This window comes from Pituophis catenifer, unplaced genomic scaffold (assembly GCF_029215685.1).
Source record: "Pituophis catenifer annectens isolate HBS135680 unplaced genomic scaffold, rPitCat1.0.hap2 SCAF_4, whole genome shotgun sequence".
NCBI classification, from domain to species: domain Eukaryota; kingdom Metazoa; phylum Chordata; class Lepidosauria; order Squamata; family Colubridae; genus Pituophis; species Pituophis catenifer.
In genome coordinates this window covers 98,584,017-98,592,981 of record NW_027256884.1, presented here as the reverse complement: position 1 = coordinate 98,592,981, position 8,965 = coordinate 98,584,017, and positions in this window count along the sequence as shown.

Here is an 8,965-nt window from a genome sequence, read left to right as displayed (position 1 = left end):
GCATCCCCACTTGTGCAATCAGCAGGTAAGCACTTGCACACATGCTCCATTTGTACGAGCAATTGGTGTGCATGCCCTCAACTTGCACAAATGGAGCTGTGCGCTGTGTGTGCTTCCCCGCCGCTCATGCAGAACCATCTCTTCCTCCCCTGCCAGTCTGCAAAGCCAGAAAGGTTGGGGAACTCTGGTCCAGAATTGGATTTCATGGCTTAAATGTCCTTTTCATTAGATCATCTGACACGATCTGCTTCAATGAGCAATGGGTTTTGGGGGTAGAGGTCAAACAAGTCATGGAAACTGCAACATGGAAAAATAAGCTGTTCAATTAATTTAGAAGGAATTGATTTAATCCCAAAGAAGTCTAGTACTCCCTAGTCAAAAAGCTACTTATTAAGAAATGATTTGATTCTTCTCACTCTCCTGGTTGAGTTTCATTCCATATTGCCTTGCAGTTTCTGAAACATCAGGTAGCAAGATAATGTGATTATCTCCAGGAGCAATTTAACAAGCACCTCTCTCTCTATCCAAATAATCAGATGCAATCAAGAAAGAAGCACAGTGAGGTGATTGATGGAATGCTGATTTTTCAGTTTCATTTATGATCAGCTGAATCCCCTTTCTTATCTATCCTAGTCCCACAGAAAACTAACGAAGATAACATGCATTTGTGCACAACAGCAGTACCAGAAATTGACCTTGCTTTCAGCAAAGTTAGTGATAGGAATCCATAGTACATTCTTATTGACAAGCTGTTAAAGCAACTAATAGAAGAGGCAAAGAACCTTCAAAAAACCATGGACATTTCACAGCAAATATTCTATCAACTCTTTACTACAGTGTCTCTAGAAAATAAAAGCTCTAAAAATCAAAGAAGATAAAATTATTATTTTGTTTAATGCCACAGAACAAAACTAGCAAAAGAATCCATGTGCAGGAGAAGACCAGGCAGTACTAGAGGACAGAGTTAAATAGTCATCAGTTGAGAGTCCTTGTGTTCCCACAACCACTCCAAGTCCACCTGAATTCTGTTGACTTTTATCTGGCACCAATTTAGTTTTCAATGGAGAAGATGACCAGGCTGAGTCCGAGAGAGTTGTCAAATACATCATCAATCTTAAGTCCCTTTGTGCCCAAAAGAGATCTAAGTCCTGCCCACCTTGAATTCCATTGACTCTTATCTACTGCCAATTTGCTTTGACTTTAGTAGTTCTGATTCTTATAGCAAACATAAGCTTTCAATAAACCTTTATATTCATTTAAACTACATGGACTTCTGATTTCCCATGCTTGACATTGAACGTTTATTGATCAGATTCTTGTGTATAGGCTTGAATAAATCTTCTATGCTGCAATCTTATGAATGGTCTTGATTCTTTGTGCCTGACATGATGGCAGCAGTACTAAGCAAGGCAGCCAACCTAGTTAAATACACTAAGATGAAAATACCTAGAACTATAGACTGCATCAACTTCTGCCTCACTACTTATTTTCAGTTTGATGTACAAATGTAGCAACAAATCATAGGAACGTTGATGGAATCACTACAGGGTTGAACAGGGTTGACACTTCTGCTATCTTGCAACTTTACAGTTTTAGGCTTCTATGATTCTTTGTTGTGGAAAAACCAAAACAATTGTCACCACTAGTGAAAGTATTTGTTGTGTACTGCTGCCATAGTAAGGTAAATCTAGATTTTTATATTGTGTGAACATAGCCTCTGATTCTCTGATTCTTTCATACTCTTTATTTTATATTTACTCTTTACCATGTGCTAAAACTCCCACATTTGGTTGAGGGTTGCACATTCCTTAAAAAAAAACCTGATGGAATCCTCTTTTTAGTTAATAGAGAAACCATCACAGGTTGGAAATAAATACTTGCATGTATTTTCTGAATAGTGAAATTATTTTATTTCCCTCTTCTTTTTTTCAGTCCTCAATTAATTCACTGTGCAGTGTATTACTCTAGTAGTGTGCATAATGAGTATCAAATATTTCTATCCTTAAACAAGAGTCTTCTCAATCCCTGTTACTCATAGAAGATATATTTAACTGCCACTCAACCTAATTCTTTGTTCAAGTTATAAACTGGAAATTATTGCTGCATGATTCAGTCCCTTATTCTGAATTCAGGGTATTCACTTTCAAACTAGAATATATATTGTCTCATTTTTCTTCTAGAATTCTTTGTTTAAATGACGTCCTCCCCTACTACACTGCACCCATGAACTACATATTGTCTACTTGTTTTTTAGTACAAAAAGAATGTAGCATGCATTTTACCTTTACTATCATAAAAAAAGAAATATATTTATTATTTCTGACAACAAAGGCTTTTCATCTTTTGGAAAGCACAATTTCAATATTAATTTAATATTAATATTAATTTATAGTAATACTAATACTTAATAATTTCTATTAATAATGTTTATTAATTAGATTATTAATTAATTATTAAGCCAAAACACTTGGAATGAAGGCCATTTAATTCAATTTTCATACATCCATTATATTAAAATTCCATTTGATGGATATTCATATTGGATTTGTTAAAAAAATCAATAGTCTAAAAATATTTGACTCTTGATGTTTACTCTTGTGGACTATTTTTTTTTATCTGATTCTCACTGGATTTTTCTTCCTTGTCTTATTGACAAGACAGCAACACCAAAATGAAATAGCATGACCTTTGGCTGCAACATTAAACTTTTATTTTATGTTTGAAAAGCCTGCAGTCTACCCCACAATAACTAATTTAATTGCAATTTCTACAATTGGCATCAGTTTGTTATCATTCCAATGCCACCAGCTTCTTGTAGCAAGTTATAAGTGATAATTTATTACACAACAGATGTGTAGATTTCTCATAAATACCATTACCATCCACTACTGTGTTTTATTTTTAGTGGGGTTTTTTAAATTCAAGAAGTAGATAAATTATTTTATTCCTGTGATTATGATTTAAAGTAATGTCCCCTATGAAAAGAACTATTTGGTGGTTTATGAATTATGAACATAATTAACATTCTTATCACTTGTTCTTATACCTGCATTAGTTGTTATTAGTTTTCCTCTTTTCTTCTTAATCGTCTTATTGCTGTTCAGCTATCTCTTATATAAGGCCATCTGCAGTGTGCAGATAGCTGTCTTTAGCTCCTCCATCTCTAGGCCAGGAATTGTTCAAAAATATATATTTAAAAAAATAATTTAAAGGTTTTGGGTGGCTGGCTATCTTAACACACATCACATCACTGGGTGGCTCAGAACAGTAATGAAATGACCAACCAAAAATTCATAAAGATGAAACTAAAACTAAGAACTAAAAAATTCAGTACCTCAGCCCCAACAGCACAATTGGTGCACAAAATAAATCTGTGCAAAACTTCCCCAGTCATGGCTTCTACCTGCTACTTGATTAAGAACTGTGAATCAAGGAGGATGCCCAAATAGTGTACCAGCTCATTCTGGGGAAGCACAGCTCCATAATATGTCAACGGTGACATATTATGAGACCTTGAAGGACCAAAAACTCAGTCACTCCATTTACTGACTGACTGACTGACTGACTGACTGACTAAGCTGAAGTCAGTCAGTTGCTTTCCATCCAGATCCTCACAGCCTTCAGGCATTTGGTCAGCATTGCAACAGCATTCCCTGTCCAGCAAAGGGTGGAGATGTATAACTGGGTATCATCAAAGTAATGATACTGCACTCCATGCCACTGAATGATCTGCCCAGGGTTTTCATGTAAATATTAAAAAGGAGGGACCCATATATCTTAGTTAGAAAAAGTTGTTTTGTATGAATTTCCAAAGTAGCATTTGGAAGAAATGTTTAACTTCCAGCATACCACTTTTCTTTTAAATTTAGTTTGAAACTAAAATTGTCTTTTTAAAATGTAAAGTAGAATAGAGGTGTCATAGGAGTTATTGTGTTATTTGGAGTTTAGGAGCCCATATTGGAGATCACTGTTGTAGAATGATACCTAGCAGCTTGCAAGGAAGATAATGTAGACTTAACTTAGTTCATGTAGTCATGTTAACCCTGTAAAAACTCATTGGAAAGAGAAGAAGCAAAAGAGAGCATATATTGAAAAAGTGACTGAGTGGGAAGACAAACAGCAACAGGGGGATTTGTGGCAGAGTTTAGTAGAGGAGATAAGAAGGCAGAGAAGCCAATTGACCTTCTCTTTTCAGAGTCAAAGTGAGTTTAGCAAGTATGAAAGAAAGCCAGGGCTCCAAACTCTGTAAAAGTATAATAGTTAAACTACATTTTACATCAAATATTTATTTATTTATTTATTTATTTATTTATTTATTTATTTATTTATTTATTTATTTATTTATTTATTTATTTATTTATTTATTTATTTATTTATTCAATTTATATGCCACCCCTCTCCGAAGACCCAGGGTGGCTCACAATACATTCAAAAAATCACTATAAAAACACTTAAAAATTAAAAACATTAAAGACATTAAAACCCATTCACACAATTCATGGCCGGATCTCGTCAGATCGCAAAGTGAGATCAACGGCCCCAGGCCTGCCGGAAAGGTCTTCACCACTTTTCGGAAGGCCAATAGGGTGGGGATGGTCTGGACCTCAGGAGGTAACTGGTTCCAGAGAGCTGGGGCAGTCACAGAGAAAGCCCTTCCCTGCGGGCCCGCCAGCTGGTATTGTTTAGCTGACAGGACCTGGAGGAGACCAACTCTGTGGGTCTCTTACCGGTCGCTGGGAGCTATGCGGTAGAAGGCGGTCTCGAAGATAGTTCTTAAAGAGGAAGAATGCCTAATTATTCATATTAAAAAGCCAAAAGAAGAGAGGATGTGTTCCAGTTTATTGCACAGGGTGTCAAATATGTGAGTATCTGCTTGTTAATAGTGATATATTGACTGTATATTGAAATCAGAGTGGCTGAACTTGAAATGCTTAGAAAGCCAATCAAGGAATAAAACCAAGATGCCTGAAATGGAGATGTTAGAGAGCCAGATGAGATCTTTCAAGATGTGATAGGTTCATTCCATTGCTAGAATGATAGCTTCCATCATTTCAAAATTAAGGAGGAGATCCTCATAGAAGGACTTAGTTCTCAAATAATGAATCATACAATGAAATATTCCATCGAGTAAGAAGAGTTTACATTTCTCATGACTTAGTCCTCAGAAAAATACTGTAGCAGACAAGTTGTGACAGCAATCCTATGCCCAGATCTTGCTTACAGCAGAACCTCAGATTCAATTTAAGTACTTGTCACTTTGCTAATACCAATAGGAAATGATATATTGGTATATCCATCTTTCTTTCTTTCTCTTTCTTTCTTTCTTTCTTTCTTTCTTTCTTTCTTTCTTTCTTTCTTTCTTTCTCTCTCTCTCTCTCTCTCCTTCCTTCCTTCCTTCCTTCCTTCCTTCCTTCCTTCCTTCCTTCCTTCCTTCCTTCCTTTTTTCCTTTTTCAAGTTTTTATTCAATATGTAGCATCAGTGTACAAAACAGTGATCTGAAACAGTGTACAAAAATAATTAACGTGCATTGCAATTCCTAGGAAAGATGCTTTCTTACTAGGAATCCTGGATTAAGTTATCAGATAGATGGTATGAAATGGATGATATCAATTTGAATTGATCAAATCTATTTCTTGATTTTATCCCTCTCAATTTCTTCTTCCACCCTCCTTTTGAGATTTCTTACATTGTTTTACTGGTATTTCAAACCTGTTTTGTTATGTAAATAGGTTTGTTTGGCGGGAAGTTCGAATTAACTGACCATCAGCTGATTGGCTGACCACCACAGCTGCAAGGTATATAAAGGGAGCTGGCTCCCTGGGTCAGTTGCTGGAGTCTCACCATATAATAAAGAGCTGTTGTCACTAACTACTCTGGCTTGCTGCATCCTCATTCACCCAACTTAACATTGGCGATAAAGGTGGGATCTTGAGGCCAGAAGCAGAGGAGAGCTGAAGCCACACTCGAGGAAAAAAGAGCTGAAGCCACGTTCGGAGAAGGGGACCGGAGACCGCAACCGAATCCAGCCAGGCGAGCGAGTGGAGCACAGGAGAATCCCGAAACGATGTCTGCCTATATCCCGCCAGCGCCTTTCGACCCCAAGGAAGAGAAGTGGGGATCCTACATGTCTCGGTTCGAGTGCTTCATGGTGGCAAACGACATGCAAGGGCTACCGGACGTTCGAAAGAAAGCCCTGTTCCTGAGCCACTGCGGGCCTAGGGTCTTCGACACAGCCGAAGCATTGTCGGAGCCAAATTCGGTCCACAACATTTCCTGGTCGATGCTACAGACCCTGCTAAAAGACCACTATGCACCAACGCCATCGAAGTACGTCCAGCGCTATGATTTCCGGCAACGGCTCCAGCAGGAGGGCGAATTGATCAGCGAATACGTCGCGGCCCTGCGTAAGGCCGCAACCCAATGTGAGTACCGAGACCTGGATGAGATGCTCCTAGAGCAACTAATTTGCGGAGTGAGAGATAGCTGGCTCCAGAGAAGGCTGCTTGTGAGGTCAAACCTGACCCTACTCATCGCGCTAGACGAGGCCAGGGTGCAAGAGTCGTCAGTAAAGGCTGCAGAGAGACTAAAGAGCTCCCACCTAACCAGAACAACGCAAAAGACAGCGCCAGTGCACCGAGAGGCCATGAGCACTGCGAGCGAGAGGGAGTCTGAAGAAGAGGTCTACCGCACCAAGCAGTCCCACACAGGCCACAGGGAGCCCAGAGATGGATGCGCCAGCTGCGGAGGGTCCCACTCACGACAAAGCTGTAAGTTCAGGGACGCCGTTTGCCGTTCCTGCGAGAAGAGGGGCCACATCGCTCGGGTCTGCAGATCTAAGACACACCAGAGCTACAAACCACGTGGCCAACCCTTCCAATCAGAGCCGGCGCCACACCGAAGGCCCAACAGAGATGGCGGAAACCGGAAGGGCGCGAAATTTGAAGATGCTGGGGCCTACACCATATGCATCGAACAGACTTGCACCTCGCCCGGAGAAAAGACCTACACCACGGTCGAGATCGAGGGACGGGAGTGCCAGATGGAGATCGACACGGGATCACCGATATCCATCATGTCTTGGGAGAACCTAAAGAAAGTCATCCCCAGCGCACGCAAGCGACAGCTCCAGCCACAGCAATGCAGATTGAAGGACTACCAATGGAACCGCATACCCGTCGAAGGAAGAGGCGAGTTCCAAGTACAGTACGGGGAGTTTACCAAGAAACTGCCCCTCACCATCGTCAGCGACAACCTCCCAAGCCTCCTGGGCATGGACTGGTTTAGAGCCCTAGGCATGGGGTTCACCGGAGTAAGGAACGTTCGAAGCACCCTGAAGGAGGACCTGATGCAAGAGTTCCAGGACGTGTTCGACGAAAGGCTTGGCAAGTATGTGGGGACCCCAATTTTGTTTAATCTCAACCCCAATATTGCACCCATCCGTTTAAAGCCTAGGCGGGTACCGTTCGCCCTGAAGCCCAAAATTGACATTGAACTGGACAAATTAATCAAACAAGGGGTGCTCGTTCCAGTCGACCACGCCAAATGGGAGACCCCAATTGTGACACCGGTAAAGCCGGACGGATCAGTGCGCATATGCGCTGATTATAAATGCACAATTAATAAGGCCCTGCAGCAGAGCGCCTATCCAGTGCCCATTGTCCACCATTTGTTGCATTCCCTGGGCCCCGGCAAGATCTTTGCAAAACTTGATCTTGCGCAGGCGTACCAGCAGCTGCCGGTAGATGGCGCTACCGCAGAGGCACAGACTATCGTAACCCACAGAGGGGCCTTCAAGTGCACCCGCTTGCAATTCGGAGTAAGCGTAGCCCCCGGACTTTTCCAAAGTACCATGGAGCGGCTATTACAGGGTATCCCCGGGGTGGTGCCCTATTTTGATGACGTGCTCATTACCGCCGACAATGAGCAACAACTAAGAGAAAGGCTGAGGGAAGTCCTAAGGAAATTCAGGGACGCAGGACTCAGAGTGAAACGAAATAAATGCATGATCGCAGTCCCTTCAGTCGAATTCCTAGGATACAGGGTAGATGGCACCGGCATACACCCAACAGAGAGCAAGATCAGGGCAATCAGAGAAGCACCCACCCCCAAAGACAAGGCAGAGTTACAGGCCTTCCTGGGACTATTAAACTTTTACGCCATTTTCCTAAAAGACAAGGCAACAGTGGCAGAACCCCTACATAGACTGTTAACCAAGAAAGCCACTTGGAAATGGGGGAAGGCAGAAGACAGGGCATTCGCCGGTGTTAAAAAACTGTTATCAGCTGAAAGCTTTCTAATACAGTACAACGCAACGCTTCCCCTTGTTTTAGCATGTGACGCGTCCCCGTTCGGGGTGGGAGCCGTCCTGAGCCATAGACTCCCGAATGGCCTAGAAGCACCCATCGCATACTACTCCCGAACTCTATCAAGCGCCGAGCGAAATTATAGCCAGCTCGACAAGGAGGCCCTTGCCGCCGTTTCGGGAGTAAAGAAATTCCACGAGTACTTGTTCAGGAGGGATTTTGAACTAATCACCGACCATTGACCGCTCCTGGGTCTCCTCGCGGGATATCGACCAACACCGGCAGCACTATCGCCCAGGATGACACGCTGGGCCATTTTCCTCGCAGCGTACTCCTATTGCCTGGTACATCGACCAGGGGCGGACTTGGGCAACGCGGACGCACTCAGCCGATGCCCACTACCCGACAGCCTAGAAGACCCCACACCCGGCATCCCCATCTTGCTGATAGACGTCTTGGACTCTGGGCCCATAACATCAGCCGAAGTTGCAAGAGCCTCAACCAAAGACCACGTGATCCGAACAGTCGCAAGTTGGGTCATGAGGGGGTGGCCGGAAAAGATTGGGAGCGGGGAATTTAAACCGTTTGCGGGAAAACGGGATGAATTGACAATGCAAGGGGGTTGTTTGCTATGGGGCGATCGGGTTGTTATTCCTTTACG